This window comes from Apteryx mantelli, chromosome 17 (genome assembly GCF_036417845.1).
Source record: "Apteryx mantelli isolate bAptMan1 chromosome 17, bAptMan1.hap1, whole genome shotgun sequence".
In the NCBI taxonomy this organism is placed as follows: domain Eukaryota; kingdom Metazoa; phylum Chordata; class Aves; order Apterygiformes; family Apterygidae; genus Apteryx; species Apteryx mantelli.
Genome location: NC_089994.1, coordinates 10,781,972 through 10,795,951, shown reverse-complemented (window position 1 = coordinate 10,795,951; position 13,980 = coordinate 10,781,972). Strand labels below are relative to the sequence as shown.

Below are 13,980 nucleotides of genomic sequence, written 5' to 3'. Positions count from 1 at the left end.
CATGAAACATTTCCGTAATGCTTAGCAGCATAAATAGTAACCAGTCCTTCCTGTTCCAAAAAGGTTATCGTCTGCAGCAAATCACACAGAGGACCAGTATAACTACCATCACCACCAAAATCAGCAACAAGACGTTCACATAAAAACATTTCAAATACGAAGAAATACAGACTGAAAAGACTCCCATCCCTCTAATTTCTTATTTCAGTAGGGTTGCTGATGGTAAGGTATACCTGTTAGTTTTGGCAGCATGAAGCCTCTCGGCGGATCTGTGTGATGAATGATGCTTCTTATAAAATAGCGCTCTCAAAAATCAGTTCAGTCTAGCAGCTGTATACAACTGTCTCCCAACAAGTGTTCCTAGTAATGAACTGCAGAGATACCACTGCTCCATAAAATGAAAGCTATCTTTATAAAAACCTCTCCATTTGGATATGCTTTATTACTATCACCGATTCTTAAATTGCATTAAAAAGGACATTGGGAAGCCTCATTAAGAGGGTTGTGAAGACAAGAATCTTTAGGTCAGAAGACACCTTTGACCAAACCTTAGATGATGAACAGCAAAAGAGCAGTTACTGGAATCAACATCTCAAGCTCAAAATGGTTGTGGCAGACAAATACGAAAACGGTTCTGAGCCATAAATCACATAATCTGAAACAGAGCATGACCCGCTCACTTGTGCGCTTGCCCTGCCGAAGTCAACTGCACCAAGCTGCTCCTCAGCTCACCAGGCAGGCAACAACACGTGTCGATAGAAAGGTTGCGAGCGTTACCTAATGCTACGAACAGAGACAGCTGATGAATAACCCTAACTTTGATGCAGCCGGCGAGGAGATGCTGTCAGATCACTAAGCAGAGCCAGGTGATTTGTCAGTGTTGAAAGACGCTGAATTTTCTATCTTCCACTTCCTCCCTCCGGCTCCCTGCACATGCATCCATACTCCAAGGCCATCTTTCATCACGGTTTGAAAGGCACATTATTCTCTTCTTCCCTTCCCATTTGCCTTAAAAATCCCCCAGGTTTCCAGAGATGTTTTTCAGATCAATCTCTCCTTTCTCAGAGAGGCTGGGTTTGTGCACATACGTTTATCAGCCATTTTACACTAATACATTGGACTGCGACGATCACGTTTGGTGTTTGGGGAAAATTCTTTGCTGCTGCAGTAGCTGAATGCAGCCATCTACACGTGGGCTTTTTTTTCTTTTGGCTACAGACAACAAACACTGCATATGTATGCTTTTTACAGAGCAGCAGATTGGCTTAAGATTAATTCCAAAACCTATTTTATCAGATTGCCCTGATTAGCTCAGATATCAGATCTGTTCTACAAGACATACTTTAAATCTCTCTCCAATTTAAGTTCAGGGGGGAAAAAAGCAGTGAATTCTCGGATGTATCACAACAGAGAAATAAAGCTCCTGTTAAAAAAAAGGAAACACGCAAGTGAGAGGCATCAAGTCCGTGACAAATAGAAATAGTAAAAGCACGAAGAAGCATCAGGAAAGCTCCTCCAGTAACAATCTGCTATGACCACTGTGCCCGGGAGTTTGCTCCGTAGTATTGCACATTCACATTCAGGTTTTTACTGATGTAAGTAATTCTGCTCGGGCCAGCAGGACTGTGCATGGGAGCAACCTGCCAGGGGTGTTCTCAGCTAAGAGTTCGTGGTCTAATCCCACAGATCCAGGCAGGAGGGTAATTGGAGCATTTTTCCTGTTGTTCACAGGGTGAACACTCTCCTGACCTACCCCTGATGCTTGAAACTGAGACATCTCACAGGAGAGAGCAGGGGTAGACATAAAGATTACAGTGTGGGAAAGGGACCTTTAAAAACACAACAGCTCGTGCAGCTAAATTCATTTCTACTGGAAAAACCCACCCTTGCTGCAGGCTAATATTTGGTGTACAGTGAACATATCCCTGAACAAGGAGGTCTCAACTGTGACACACAGAAGGAACCGATCCCTTGGTGCTCTTGGACAAGGCAAGCGTGTGACGGCAACGGTGGGGAGGGGAACAGCAAGCTCCTTGTCTCGTGCGCTTGCTTTCCTGTATTTCACCAGCAGCTCTGTGTTGTATTAATCCTGCTTTGAAAATGCTCCACAACAGATTGGCTGGGCTTTAGGACAGTTGAAAAAACTCAAGTGGTTTTGGAAACTGCCTATATACGTGCAACACCCAGTTTTCAGGCCACTTGCCCTGCTGGTATTAACAATGCGACAGCAGTTCTCCTGTGGAGCAAATTCCTTATAAATATGGATTTACAAAACTGAAATGCCTGCGTAATAAAGACAGCTGAGAGACACAAGCCCACAAGTAGGATCATATTTAAGACTGGTTGCAAAATGTGACCAAACTGACAGCATATAACTCTGCTTAACATCTTTATAAATGTCAAATATGAGGAATATGCATTTAAACAATACAGCAGAGGATAAAAGTAGCATTAGAAAACACAAATAAATGCAAGTCACAGATACATAAACACAATATTTTATTTTTGCACTACATTTTCAGGCTGCATAAATAATTGCATGCATACTCTGTGGCTATACTAAGCCACTGTGACAACTATGACCTTATTGTGTCAACAAAATACCAAGAAATCTCCTGAGATTTAGCAATATTTTCTGACACCACAGTCCTGCAGCTATCTCCACAAGCAATTAAATGAAAATGCTGCACCAATCCCTTCTATATTCCGAAGGGCTGCACCAGGGCAATTCAGCCTGTCTAAGAAAAAAAACTGAAGATGTATAACCAGCGACTGACAACTGCCAGTCAGCTCTAGCATACTCACTGCAACTTCCTGAAGTGGTTCAGATAGGACTGCAAGAGAAATACTACACTATATTCCCCTGGAGGTGCTAAAATCTCTTCCAGACAGGTTAATCTTCCTGAAAACGAAGCCTGTATTTTTCACAGGGAAAAAAAAACGCATTTGTGGAAGATGCCAGATTGCTTTGCACTCTCGATGCCAACCCCTCCTGCCACCCCCACTGTGTACTGGGATGCACTGCACTGAGCACAGGCAGCGGCCACCAGGGATATCCCACAAGGGGAGATACTCAGACGAGTCTGGTCTCTTGCTATCCACCACCTCCTTGGCTGGAGGAGCAGAGAGGTTGGCAGCTGGCTAAAATATGCCAGTTCTGGGATACAGAAAAGCCCTGAGAAGTGAACAGAAAGGGTGTGGATGTTTTCCAGGGAATAAAGGCAAAAAAAAGCAGTTAGAACTGACTACCCAGAATTAAGTGTGTAAAAGAATAAGTGAAAACAGAGGGAGAGACTGAATGTAGATGAGAGAGCCTCAAGGAAAAAATCCAGAGGACATGAAGAGAAAAAGAGGAAAACGAGAGCAAAGGAGGTGGCAGAAAGCACTGCAAGAAAACCTTATGTCTGTTTTCCATGGTGCCACAGCAGTAACATCCTGAAGACAATAGAGCTATTTTTTATTTTGGTGGTGGCTTCAAAGGAGATGATTGTCCTACCTTCATTATCTGTAGTTCCTGCAAAATCGGTCCACAGTAAAAACCCCTGCCTCTGAAGCACTGCTGAAAACCAGCCAAGCTTGCCCTCAGAATAAAACAGGGGCTGTACATGGAGAGGTGTGCCGTCGCACGAGGCTGGTCATTGAATGCTCCTAGGAAGAGCTCTAATACTAAAATACGGCCTGGAGCTCAAACTTACCAACATTTCAGTGGTCAAGGCCAGAGCAGCAGCTGAGCCTCTGAATAGTCAATGCAGTCTCCTCCTTGGCATGTTCAGACAACTACCGTGCCCACCAAAGGACATCCCATGCAGGAATCCGACACACGGGAGTTGATTTCAACACGTTATTTAGGATTTTGCCTGTTTTCACCAAGCTTTTCTACTATAAGCAAAATCACTTTCCAAAAGTATTAAATTCCCACTATTGCACTTGGCATCACATAAAGCAGAGCCCCAAATTCCTGCCTGGCAGGTCTATACCATAGCACCTGTAGACTGAATCAAAAGGTAAAGTTTGCCGACAGACAGCCGGACTTTCAAACTTTGTTTGCTCAGGCTGTACCAGAAGCATCCAGCACTAACACAGTTTTCGCAAACATAGCAATCATTTGTTCTGCTTTGCAAAGGTCACCAGCTGAATCTCCCACTGAAGTCCATTTGCCAAATTCCGCTTTCGGTGGCAGAACTAAAGACTCCCTTCCCAGCGAGTTGGGCCTAATTCTTTATAATGAGCAGTCAGGAACATTATGTCTTTCTTATACACTGCAATTTTAAATTTGCAGAGTATAATCCTGGAAAAACAGGATTAAGTTTAATATGCTTTGAATTCACATGATCTCATTACCAGATCAGGGCCTTATTCTACACTATGTACTACTACATGTAAATTGTGCTCAGAGGCCTAATATGGGACAGCTACACACGTAACCCAGCAGTTCTGCCCGGAAAGGAGAGTTTGTGTAATATTACTCAAAGGACGTTTTGATTTTACTCTTATCCAAAATCCAAACCAAGTAGCAAATTCTGAAGACTAATGTAGCCTGCCACTTAGTGGCAATTCCCCTTAAAACCGGTGGGCTTTATTCTGGGGCACAAAAAGGTACACAGTTTAGAAGAACTTCAAGCTGGTTTCTTTTACTACAACAAGGTTATCAACTTGCTCTTACTTTGCAGTAGGATTTGCAAGGTAACAGCAAGCTGATACCCTGTTTGATTCTGCAAGTGCAGAGGTATGTGGATTGTGTGTCTAATGTATACATGGACATTTCCAACTTTCAAAGGGAAAAATGTGATTTAAGTACAAGATCTAGTGCCAAATTCCTCAAACAATTACAGATGTTTCTTACATGTCTGACCTAAGAGGACTGACTGCTGAAACCTAGACTTATCCAGACCACTACAATTTGCTCTACAAGCCATTTGCCTAGAGTAAAAGGACAAGAGGAGATCTAGATTTATGAATCACGACAAAAACTTATAAATCTTTGGCCTTGGCTTACAAGTTAAAAAAACAGTTAAATATGCAGTTTGCACACAAAGTAGCTTTTGGTCGTTTAATCATGTGTTCCAGTCTAACAGAGCAGAAGCAGCATTTGTGTTTCCCTGCCTTAAGGTATGCCTACTCTTTTAGTTCGATGCCAGTACTCAGAGCAGGAAAGCATGTAACCAAATTTGCAGAATACTGGAAGTGCAGCTGCATTCCCACAATGGGGAATAGACCAGATTAGGTACCTTTTCCTTCTAGCCTTAACATTTTGCAAGTGTGTAAGGTCCCCAGTACCCGAGAAGGCATTGCTGTTGACACAACAACTCCTGCTTCTCCAACTTTTCCACTCTCAGAAAGACACAGCATGGCAGGAACACAGTGGCTATACGCCACCTACTTGCCTAACACACAGGGGCTGTAACATGCAGCAGTGTCATTCAGAATGTAAGAGGGGTTTTGGTTTCTCAAACAGGTTGTCTAAACAGGCATGAAATTGTCCCAGAATTACTCCAATGCTCAGTTACTCATTTTGGGTCAAATTGCCTGAAATTACCGTTCTCTGACAATTCCAAGATAAAGAACGTATCTTCAGTTGTATATAATTTACCAGACTTTAACCATTTTGGGTGACTATTCCAAACATATAATTTTCCACCTCAGTCAAATGACTCTGTCAAACATTTTTTAAAACAAGGAAAAGGAAAACATTTCTTGCACAAATTAAATTCCAATAACCTCATCTTTGTCATATTTGTCTTATTAGTGGTGATGGTGTTTTGGGCCTAAAATTTGGCAGGGTGCTGCCATGGACATTTCTTCAGACCAAAAACTTTTCATCGCATTTTATCCCAAATTTTTTAATAGCTTTAGCTGGTTCAAAATGACATTTTTTCTGTGAATGAGCTATTCAAAAATCCTAATCAGAGACCCATTTTGCAAGAAGAGGTATAAACACAGCTGCTGGGAAGAGGCTGGTACAGACTGTTAACATAATGGTTTGAACTCTGTTTGGAGAAGAACCTCACAATGACAATTTAAATATGTCAAACATGCTTCCATGACCACAAAAAAGAAATGTGATGTGGTTTGATTTAAAAAAAAACAGTGAAATTTAATACTGAAATACAAAGAGCAGAAGGTGGTACCACAGAAATATGATTTAAAAGTTACGTGCATTTTCCCAGAAGAGCCATGCCACCCGAGGAAGAGAGGAGGAACAGCAGGTGAGGAGGAAAGTCGGCTCAGGAAGGAGGAGTGAAAGCAATCCGAGGCCGAGCCAGAGCCAAGGAGACCAAGGCAGCCTCTTACGCCTACCAGGGCTCTACTGCCCGAGGGCATGGACGCAGCTGAGGATCACCAACGCTGAGGAGAGGCTTTCAGGACTTAGAAACCCCATGCAAAGGGCTCCTCAAATTGTATCCTGCTCCTCCTTGGTCATTTGCCTTCAAAACTATTCACTGCTTTCAAGGTCCGGGAGAAATCCAGTGTGGAGCCAAAACCAGATGGGAAAGCATTTATCGGCAGACAAACGGACTGAGGTCCAGGAGGGAGCCGGCGTGCTGAGACTCGGACATAAGGCACACGACACCACCGACGGAAAGTGCCAAGAGGAACGGCTCAGGGGGCTGTTTCCACTGGGTGGCTGCAGAGGAAGATCAAATAATTGTTATACACCGTTTTCAGAGGATTTAGGGAGGGGGATAGAGAAGGGGGAGGTTTGTTGTTTCTTTGCTCACCACTAAAATAATTTTCAGTTCTAGTTATGGACAGCTACAATCCTAGCAATCATATTGGTGTGTCACAGAAACATATACCTGAGATAGTTTGGCTTCAGTTTATTCAGTATATGTAACAGTGGCAAAGAGTTTTCAAAAAAGGTAATCATTTTGAAAAGTTAGATGTATCCCTCTGAAACAGTGAGATAAAGGAAAAATCTACAATGCATTTTCCTTAGCCAGAGAAACAAAAGAATAAACTATTATAGTTTAAAAAAAAAAAAGACTAGAAAATTTTGCAAGAGAGCTGCCTTCAAGGAATATTTGAATTTCAGATTGAAAGGAGTTTTAGAGAAAATTCTTTGGTACGGACGTGGGATTTGCTAAAACTAACCAGGTAGCTTACCTTCTGGTTGGACCTCACATTTCCACTCCTAGGAGAGAAGAGGAACATATCAGTTTTGTGTTGTCAGATTGAAGCTGAGGATGTTCTTAAAAAATTTTGCAAAAATATCCACTTACCCAGCTCTGTGCCTCTCAGGCAAGGGAGGTCCCTATACGTTCTTTTGCCGATCTTCAAAAAAAAAAAAGGGGGGGGAGGACTGGCAGCTCAGATACTGAATGTTGATGTCACCCAACTTCAATACTGGTGTTGGTTGCTGTCAATATGAAATTGGCTATGGCAGAGCAAATAATCTTGCACATCAGATGACTCAAATCTATTGCCGGTCCCACCGATACTATACAAAAGAGGGCAACATTCAATAATCAGGTTAGGTTGTTTGACAGTTTTTCTTTGGGTATTTTTGTTTGTTTCTGAAACTACCAACTCTGTAGACTGGAGAATTTTGAACAGAATAAATAGTTCCTTTCAAATATCCCATTATTGACTAGGGATTTTTCCCCCCAAATTTTACTTCCACTAAAATTTGCAGTCTTGCCTCAGACTTTTCTTACTGGCAAGGCTGCATATCATGGTCTATTCTTTGGATCCCTTTTTCTTTCTCTTTTATAGAAAGCAATCTGGCCTTCATAATAAATTGCACTTGTAAGAGATTTGCCCAAGCAGCAAAATCACTCCCAGGGAAATATATTTTTAATCACACTCCTTAAGAACGATCTCTAGGATCTACTGCCTAGACCATGAATGTTAGCATTTAGCTGACTGGCAGAATCTTTCCATGAAATGAAGCCTTTAGTCTCATTATGAGGAATTGTTCTTGCGGGGAATAGTCTTGATGGGGGGAATCAAAGACAGGGGACTGGCCCACTGGTACAGTAACTATGAAGCACCATGTTTTGCTGCAGGATATGGTTTGTTCGTCGTGCATTGCGTTAAAAAATAAGGCACAAAAAAGCCACAAACTGTGTATCTTTTGCTTAATTCTGGCAAGCTAAGTGGGCTGCAAAGTCCAAAGCCATTAGCAGGAAGCCTAAGACTGACATATGTTTGTCCTTACCCAACCCCTCTGTGTAATTTTAGCCGCATGCTCTGGTGTTTCACTGTATGGCTCACTTTGAGTTTAGTGTTTGGAAGATACTAACAATTCTGACAGAGGATATCTTATTTCTATCAAAACATTTATCCAGATTCTCCGACGGCATGCTGGGACAAGTTAATTCCAGGCATAAATACTGACTTTAGTAGAGCTCCAAGAGTTTATTTTGCAGCTTTACTAAGAAACAATTGATGGATTTCTGATGCCTTATCACACCTCTTTTGCTGCTGGTTGCTGACATTCTTTTAGACCTTTAAGCAAAAAAAATGTTTTAACTGCAGTAATAAGTATGAACCACAAAATTCTTTTTGGTGGCAGGAGGATTTTAGGGGATTGCTTACAGGTCAACTAAATGTCTATAATTACTGATAAATTCTTACCAGAGGAATTTATTTTAAGAACTTAATTAAGATTTCAGTTGATTATACAAAGCCTTGGAGACCTCTTAACTTTGCACAATGTGTTTATTATAGCTACTGACATAAATCGATTTTTTGGAGGTTATTTCACCTAAGTAAATCCTTCTAGGACAGGTGTTGAGTTTGTCAGAAGTGTTTGATTCACAGTCCTGGAAGCTGAAGACTTCTATTTTCCCCAAAGCAGTAAAACACAGATCTAAGTGCATGTTTCTGTATGTGCTGTGCCAATGGACATTTGTCCTTCTATATCATTTTTCTAGACAGAACAGTCTGTGTGTGCATTTTCTCCCTGAGACTAAGCTGCCACACAGTTTAACAGACAACTGCTTGAGCAAAATTCAAGATAGTGGCTTAGATACGAGGAGATTGCCTTGCTAACAGGATTTTTCAGGAGAATAATAAAGATGCTTATTCCAGGCTTCACCATGGTCAAGTCAGTTAAAGGTTTGGAAGTAAGTTAAAGGTTTGGAAGCTTCCCTGACTCAGCCACATACACAGCATGCCTGAAAGTGTTCGGGATGTATGGGCCTGTGCTGCAAGATGCCATAGCTGGAAATGATAAAATCAGGTGGTCACAGTCAAGGGTCTTTCCATTTTTATAAATTGGACAGAATCTAGTTTCATGAATTCTTTGAAGAACTGGCCCAAGGAATTAGTCAAATGATTAAGTCGTATTTGCTTTAACCCATCTAATTAGCTTATTACCTTCTAAAGTTACACAAGAATGAAACTGTAGTTGCAACACAAACTGCGACAGTTTTGATTTTTTTCTTCATTTAAATTCTCTTGCCAAATTTGAAATTCAATGCCATTTAGATTGCACAAATCTTCTTTCACAGCAGTAGAATACAAAAGTAATTGTTAATTACTACATATTCTTTATGTTAGGTTGAAGTTTAAAAATATTTTTCTGACCTAAGCCTTGTGATTGATCTTTTATTTCGAGTATTAACAGCAAAGTTTTTTTTTGGAGAAATAAACGTTCACTCCCAAATTAAGGAGGGGAAAAAGTTTGCTGCTAAACAAGCTGCTCTTCTCAGTAAAATTTTCCCCATCAAAACTGAAGAATGACTCTTAAACAAAGCAACTCTTACATCAGGACTCCAGCAATAACGGAGATGAGTTGACTATTGTCAAAACACAGATACTGGCAAGTCTCCACAACTTGTCAAATCTCAGTTCTTTAAGTGCCCCTGACATCTCCATTTTCCATGGACAACTTACTTACCACCCTACCTTACAAACAGGGAAGGGATGCACTCAGGATTCATTATGAAGATACTTATCAACCCTGTACAGTATTCTCTAGGGGATAACCTGATGGTAACAGGAATAAGTTCAGCTTAAAATGGTTGTGGGCTACCTCCCATAGCTTGGATTTGTGATTTAGAGCTGAAAGACCTTGGTTCAAACCCACAAACTCTTTTGGGGTCACTGCATAAGTGCTTTATTTTTTTGAAGAGAAAGATAAGTAAAAGATTAGGTCCAATGGTTTGCTCTGGCCTTGGTAAATAACAATAATAAAAATCTATGAATCATTCTCCTCTTCTTGAGTCAAAGCTTCCCAGAATCTTTCCAAATTTCCCTCCTCCAGCCTTGCTCTAATAGAAACCCCTGACAAAGTAAAATGAGAAAACTCCGTTCTTGTTTGTGAGAAGTTTTCCCTCCCACACAGCGTTTTTCCACCCTTGGAAAAACACCGTTTTATTTCCCTAAATAGAGCACTGCATTAAATAGATATCCTTCCATCTGAATAGGCAGAGGCACAAATTCCTCTTGTTTCTGGGGAGGAGGTGCGATAACAGCGGCTGACACAGCAGGTGGGGCATGTTGTCTGCTCACAACTAATGAACACCGCAGGTATTTAGTGACAGAAATGCTAGAGCTGTGCAGCCCTCTCCAAGGTAATTGTGCAGACCAATTCGCCACTTCAGTCTGTTCCACACAAGCACACACAGTCAATCTCCCAGGAAACCTTTTTCTCTGCTGGTTTTGACAGCATCTGAAATTCTTAACGGACTATTTGACCCAGCTATAAATACAGTCAGATAAATCAGGTGAAAATGTAGAAAATGGTTACCAGAAACTTATTAATTTGAGCCTTTTCTCTGGCAGAAGACTATGCAGAAACAAACAAACAAAAAGCTTTAATAAGACTGAAGCTGCCAGGGAAGAACGTCCCCAAAGGATGGGTAAGGGACCAGAGTCATAATGGCAAATACATGGTAGAAACTCAGAAAATTCTCCATTGCATTCTAACTCCTAAATTAATAGTATATTCCGATGCACATTGGGAAAAGAGAGCGAGCACTAAGACAATCTGATTGTTCCTTTTATGAGATAGAAACAAGCTCTTATCCTTGCTCAACATTTAATGACACTCACAGGAGGAATGACCGGTCAGTCAGCCAGGGAGGCGAACGCCAGCCCAGCTGGGTTGCACATGGTGAGTCTTTCCCCATCACAGCCCTCCCTCTTCTCTACCTAGAAAGGTCACTCCATAACACCACGGCTCACCGCAGAGCTCTTCCAGAGGCCACCGTGGATTTATAAGGCACATACAGCAAAACCCACCCGTAGGAGTTCATGTGGGAAGTGGAGGGGAAAAGGTATTTGCCTGTTAGACAGCAAGGTGACCATCAAGTAGTAGACAGCCTAAGTTCAATTATGGGAGAAAATAGTGAACAACCCCGGGGCCTGCCAGGTATCTGTCACACAAAAGGGCAGATCCTGTCCACATATGGGTCAACTCACCAAGGGATTGTTCTTCAAGAGCTTCCTGCATGAAGACTTTCCTCAGGGGCAGGTCTGAGGCATGCTGGTGCCTGCTGAATGAATGCTGCAGCCCAGTTTGCCAAGGCTTGTGGGAGAGGGGTAAGCAGGAGTTTCAAGCAGTAGCTGTTACTGTGGTGAGGAGAAGCAGGTGAACTGGTGCTCATACCTTCAATATTTTTTCCAGAAACTTTTTCCAGGATAGCTTTTGATGAATTTTAACTCTTGGGAAAGTTTTCCATGTGACCTCAGAGAATGCACTGGGAGGTCCACATTGCAGCTCCAGCTTGTTGCACTAAGGATCCACCTACTCATCATTGCATCACACCAGAGAGACATAACCAAAGAATCAAACCAAGAGACTGAGGTTATCTTTTGGCATTAGGAAAGAAATGCAAGCTTTAATTGCCATGTAGCTAGGGGCTGGCAGATGAGAGCTGTGAAGATAAGGAAAACACCTGTAGCATTTCAAATTAGGTTTTAAGAGAAAGGGCTTAAATCTATTTCTAATTAAGTCACCAAAAGCAGTGAATTGATGCTCTGTCTCTAACAGTATGATCAAAAGTATGTGTGCAAAAACTGCTGGAAAGATAAGCAGTGTAACTCATCTTAACACAAGTTAGATTACTTCTGTAATCTATAACTAATCTTCGGTGACTGTAACAGTGCCAGAACTCCACGTGGCCAGTCTGACCTCAGAAAAGAAGCCAATAGCCAAGGACGGCCGTCCAGAGGGAGCACAAAAGCTGGTTCCAGCAGCTTTGCTTGCGGGCTTTATTCACACTGCTTAACTCTGCACAACGCAGCCTGGCAGCGCTTGCCTGCCCACATCAGAGCTGTGTCCCTAAGGCGGCCGCCCGGCAGCTCCGTATGCTGCCCTTACCTGGCCATCAGCGAGACTTCGCGATCCTCTCCATACTCGCTGCTCCGATGACAGACTTTGTCTCTCACTCACTGCAGGTATGATGGTAGTTAACTACAGATACTTTCCTTAAGGACAGATCGGTGACCTTTCACAGGTCACCGTGAGTTTCCTTTTTTTCAATGAAATTTAAATAAACTTTAGCTCAGGAGCAGGAAAGCAGAAAGTTCCCAAATCCTCCTAGATTTGCTAAGATTATTTCTGTCTGAAGAATTCTGTCTAATAAAGAGGTCCAGCAGAGGAATACCACAGCACTGGTCTTGACTCAGAGACCGCTCCTCTAGTGGCTGTATGGGACTCTGCGCAGGGATATACCTGCATGTCCTGGTGCAGGGGTGGAACTATGCTGTCACTTCGTTTGAGTGGGTTTTTTTGATTGCTTTTGCAAGGATCTCCATCCCTCCACCCATTCCAGTTCCCATCTGCAATGCCAGCTACTAAAAACAGGAGCCATCCTACAAGCATCCCCAAAACAAAATGAAGCTAACACCACATTATTTAACTTCAATTTTGAACCGTGAAGCGGTTTGGATAGAGTTGTTCAGTATATTTAGCTTTAGTCTCTTGAAACAGCATACAATGTGGGTTCAGTATGTTGTGGTCTACTTTTATTCACCTCTTCCCCAATGTAGTGTGTTCAAGGGCTCTCACCAGCAAAATTTTCATGAAAACAGAACAATCAGCCTAAATGATGTTTCAAGATAAACTCTTCCAAGTCTCCCTGAATGTGTAACACGTGCTGTGCAAATGCGATGTGGGAAGCTTTCTTCTACAAATTAGAATTTAGTAGGGTTGATCCCTAAAGCAGTTCAGATACATAGTGTAACTCTGAAGATTTTACTAGGTTTTATCCTAACGTCAACCATTCCACTGAAAGATAAAGCATTATGATATTGCACTGAGAATTCAGAAGCAGGATACAGGGTACAAAATACGTATTAACCGTGCCAGCAAAAATCTAACTTAAAAGATACGGATCACATCACTGCTTTCAGAGATATGAAAGATGATGATGATATTTGTTCTATGCTAGATTAGACTCTTCCCATATTGGGTTAGTGACCGCAAGACTTCTGCATACTGTAATGACACTTTGCAAAGCCTCTTGGGTAAGCAATTGCTACAGTAAGGAGACCCCCAGCGCCCCTAAACTGCAGTCTTTTTAATCTGGACTAGTTCAGCTGGTTTCTAGAGTGTGGATCTTTCCATGATTTTTCAAGCACAGCCAGGAGGAAGGTGCACACTTCCAACTAGGAGCCCAATTACACATTGAAATAGCTCCCTGAAAGACACAATGATCCTTAATGATCCAAATTCTTCCCAACAGGACCTGCACATCTGCTTAAAACTTGGACTACCATACTTCAAAGCAAAAGTTATCAGTTCTACAGTCTTCATTTTGCAGGAGACAAGGCTGTTTGCAATAGCTCCTTCAAAACATGACTGTCTTTCTTCTTCAAATCCTTGTTTTATCTCACTAACAAAGTGAAAGTTAGTTAAGGAGCCTAGAGTATGCCAAGTACAGCTAGCTACGAAGTTTGATGGAGCTATTTTCCATGTAAAAAGGCAGTTATATTCTTACCACGTCTAAATGTTATGACTTTTGTTAAAAGAAATAACAATCACTCAACATTTTCATCTTTCAACACTATCCAAAAAAACATTTTCAT

At 41.7% G+C, this 13,980-nt stretch overlaps 1 protein-coding gene across 6 annotated transcripts in view; it reads right to left on the bottom strand.

Annotated features, from left to right (window-relative positions):
• The window catches only part of ZDHHC8 (zinc finger DHHC-type palmitoyltransferase 8), a 119,253-nt gene that overhangs the window by 46,018 nt on the left and 59,255 nt on the right, over positions 1–13,980 (bottom strand). For 4 of the 6 annotated variants that reach the window (XR_010885902.1, XR_010885900.1, XR_010885899.1 and 1 more), the window contains exons 2-4: positions 7,221–7,438; positions 7,105–7,132; positions 6,074–6,625 (exon numbers count right to left, since the gene is read on the bottom strand). The exons of 1 other annotated variant lie outside the window; for it this stretch is intronic. The gene's annotated coding sequence lies outside the window, so the exon portion shown is untranslated. Of the gene's footprint in view, positions 1–6,073; positions 6,626–7,104; positions 7,133–7,220; positions 7,439–11,370; positions 11,416–13,980 lie in introns of those variants that run through there. One more of the 6 variants, XR_010885903.1, reaches the window with a different exon arrangement.